Source organism: Frankliniella occidentalis, unplaced genomic scaffold, assembly GCF_000697945.3.
Source record: "Frankliniella occidentalis isolate FOCC.00 unplaced genomic scaffold, Focc_3.1 Scaffold38, whole genome shotgun sequence".
In the NCBI taxonomy this organism is placed as follows: Eukaryota; Metazoa; Arthropoda; class Insecta; order Thysanoptera; family Thripidae; genus Frankliniella; species Frankliniella occidentalis.
The window spans coordinates 27,332-31,125 of NW_026267168.1; the positions used below are offsets into that span (position 1 = coordinate 27,332).

The following is a 3,794-nucleotide window of genomic DNA, read 5'->3' on the forward strand; positions in this document are numbered from 1 at the left end:
CAGGATCTCCTGCAGCCACCCGCCGCTCGCTGGAGATCCCGACTCTCCTCCAGCAGGATCTCCTGCAGCCGCCCGCCGCTTGCTGGAGATCCCGACCCGACTCTCCTCCAGCAGGATGTCACTCCGGGGCGCAATCAAACAGCACGACGCGCGGCGCAGCCTCTCCATGAGCCTCTCGCCCGCACGCAAAGTGGCGTGGCGAACGGAGAAAAGTATGCGCCTTATCGCGCGCAGAACGGGGTGCGGCGGGGCCGGCCGCGGGAGCGAGAGAGAGAGAGAGGGAGAGAGAGAGCGAGCGAAGGAGGAGAGCGAGAGAGGGAGGGGAACGTCCAGCCTGACTTGACGTCGCTGGTCCCGCAGTCGTTTTTCGCCGAGGTTGAGTGGGACCGGGTGCCGGCTGGGATATGAGTGACGGCGCCTCCATAGGTACGGCCGGGTGCTGCGGGGAGGAGGATGGCCTTCTCCTCGCTGGCAGCCGTGTAGAGAGTAGAGGCGCAAGGCACTTGCCCGCCGAGCCGCGCGGAGAGGCCGCCGGGCCGGGCGGCGGTGTCACCGGGGGGAGAGCGCGGGGCCGGCGGCCGCAGGAGCATCACTCGGCGATACACATCGCCGCATTAGGACCGCCCCGAGGCTGGCTGGAGGCTGGCCTGAGGCTGGCCTGAGGCACTGGCTGGAGGCCACTGCCGTGGTGCTCGCCCGCTCCGCTCGCTCCCTTCCTTTAATCAGTTCACTTTTCGCCAGGCCAATATCTTTAATCCGCAATGTGAGTGCGCCTCGGTTGCGCCGCCGCCGCGCTCGCCGGGGCCGGCCGGCCGGCTGCAGCACGGCGGCGGCGCACCGAGGCCGAACCCTCTCCCCCCCTCCTCTCCTTTTCCCAGGCCCCACACGGAGACACAAATTGACGCTATTCGTACGACCAAACAAATCGGCGAATCGACATACCCGCCGCCATTGTTCGGGGCCCAGCAGTGCTGTGCGGCGGGCCGACGCTAAGAGTTGTCGCGCGCAGATCTCATCGACCACATCGTGCATCCAGACGCCCTTCTGCTTCTCCACTGCTGCCCCCTCTCTCTCCCACCACCCAGTTCCCCCCCAGCAGGCCGGCGCACCTCGACAGCAGGGACACGGCGAATACGACTGTGCGTGCGACCAAGTGCAGTTTCATGCGTGCGTTTTACGCCATGTGCTCCAATTTTCAGGGGAAAGAAAATTTTCTTCGCCAAATCCAGACACCTAAAGATTGACGCACTTATGGAGAACGACCGTCCCTTGGACGGAAAGTTAAGGCACAACGTGATCGTCGAAACGTCCAGTGCAAAGGCAAAGAAAATGTTGTTGTTATCGGCGTGAAAATGAAAAGAACACGAAGAACGGCCTGCTTCACCTATTTTCGCTGCAGTTGAAACTTTTTCTCGTAAGACTCGTGAGGCCGACTTACTCTCCGTTTAACGAGGCGAGGGCGCGCTATAACGCCGAGGAGGCGGCGCGATATCGTTTGAGCCCAACGCATTAGGTCTAACGGGGTGAAGCGGATCTCTCTGTACGGGGCCCCCGCCGAACGGCCGATACGATATCGCGATAAGGCCGTCCCCCGGCCCATTACTTATTCACCTTTACACTTCCCCCCAAAATACGGGCGGGGACGGGCGAGGTGGGCTCGGTGGCGGGGCGGGGCGGGGCCGTGCTCAGGTGAACAGCGTCCCGCAGGGAGAGGCGTGCGGTGGTGGTCGGCTCGGCGGCCTACATAAAACACAGTGTCAAACACCTGCAATAAGGAGGATGCACCGTGCGGTTGCGAATCGGTGAAAAAATAAGAATAAATGACAAATTAGTTTGTAGAAAAGTTCACACCAGAATACCCGATGCAGTTCGCGGTGCACGCGCAACTCCCTAAACGGTTGTCACGGAGGCAGAGCCACTTTATCCTAGCGGTCCACCATAACGGCCCACAACAATTTATTTTATAGGGAAAACCACACTCTGAATTGATTTTTTATGTACCAAACAATTACTAAGCCGAAAGATGGATTTCTCATTAGTGTATAACCTCCACAGGGGGCTACCCTATATCGAACACTGCCCTCTGCTGCGCCAACCACGTCAGCGTGCCGCGCAGCTGCGACCGGACTCCGAGTCCAGATCCAGCCAGATCTGATGCGGCTCTCGCGGGACAGTCTCCGGGCGGGCGACACGGGGCGACAGGACTGGTGGCGTTCCGGCGCGACGCGACGCGCGACAGAGTGCAAGGGGAAAGCGCATAGAGCGGTGAAACGTATGTTGAGCAAGAGATTTAAAAAAATACGCCTCACTTCTTTGCGAGCATGATGTACATCACTAAAATTTAACGTTAGTTTTGTTTGTGAACAATATGACACTGCTTACTTTCCTAATCAAGTCAAACAACCAGTTTTAGGGATAAATAACACTCGATAACACCCAAAAGAAATACATTCTGACTTAAAAGAAGTGCGTAATTTTGGCCGTCTTTAAAACACTAGGATAGAGCCAGGCCAGGACTCCCAGAAAAATGAAAAACTGCAGCAGCCATCGAATGGTTCAAGGCAAAACCATGTAATATGGCCGAGGAAACAACAGCACAGGTGTGTATCAACTAAAAATACAGTTTTTACCATACCGGCGGCATTAAGAAACCATACGATGGTTTGCTCCAACTTTTCAGTTGAAAGAGAGTTGCCTCGACGGCGGCCTCCGTGACGATGACCTCCCGGCTACGCACCTCCGCGTCGACCAGACGCACACAAATCAGTCGCCCAATAATAGAAGTCGCGGTGGCGTGTGTAGTAGATACGGAACGCCGAGGGAAAATAACAAATTTCCGCATCGGATCTTCCCCGCTTACTACAGATAACGACAGGTCATTGTCCGCGCGGATACGGTCAGTCCCGCGCCCCGCCGCCGCGGCCCGGCCCTAGCCGAACACAAAACGCGCGACTCACCTTCTCACAAGAAAGAGACGACTATCTATGCGGGGCCCCTGCCGGTGCAGACATCACCCACATCAACCATATCACCCGCGGCGGGCAACGCGTCACCCACCGCGCGACGGGTGATAGGGTGACAATCACCAGGCGGCCGCGCGGCTATCGGCTGCCAGCAGGCCGCGCCGGGGCCGCGTCAGGGCCGCCAGGCCGCCAGGCAGGCGGCGGGCCCCCGCCCATGGCGCTGACGGCCAGACACACTCGCACGCACACACACACACGCACACTCACCGGATGCGCCCGGGAGATTCCCACAATCGCACGGACTTACCTGAAACAGAAAACGAAACGAAAATAATGTCACTGAACGATAGCCGCGGCGGATAGCCGGGGCCCGCCGCCGCCGACGCGCCGGGCCAAGCCGGAAAGGGCAGCCAACGATGGACAGAGACAGAGACACACGTTCAGACAGACAGACAAAGAGTTGAACTGTGCTCAACAATACAGACAGAAGAGCAAAGAGATATGCGCATGTGGGTAATCCTTCGCCAACACATTACAAAACACGTGACAGGATGACGCTTTATGCCAAGTGCGTCTGCATCGCTTATAGTGCAATCAAAGTCGGGTCTCGTTTACTACTCTAACGCGCGGGCCGCGAGGCCATACAGGTCGGGGGTTTTAAATCGCATACACAGTGTCCACTAGCTGCCGTTTCTTGTGTCGCCGGCTGGATCGGGTGGTGTGAGTCGCCGGGCGCAGACTGGACGAGCGGCTTTTAAACTGCGCGGGCGACTCGCGCGCGAGGGTATAAGGCACAATGGTCAGGCCACTGGAAACCTGCGGAGCACAGCA

The 3,794-nt window shown here is 58.4% G+C and overlaps 1 protein-coding gene across 1 annotated transcript in view; it reads right to left on the reverse strand.

The window, feature by feature from the left end:
* LOC127749197 (uncharacterized) overlaps positions 1–3,794 on the reverse strand; it is a gene marked incomplete at its 3' end in the record, with an annotated part of 32,674 nt that overhangs the window by 25,274 nt on the left and 3,606 nt on the right. Inside the window, exon 2 of the mRNA XM_052266414.1 lies at positions 3,231–3,270. The remainder of the gene's footprint in view (positions 1–3,230; positions 3,271–3,794) is intronic.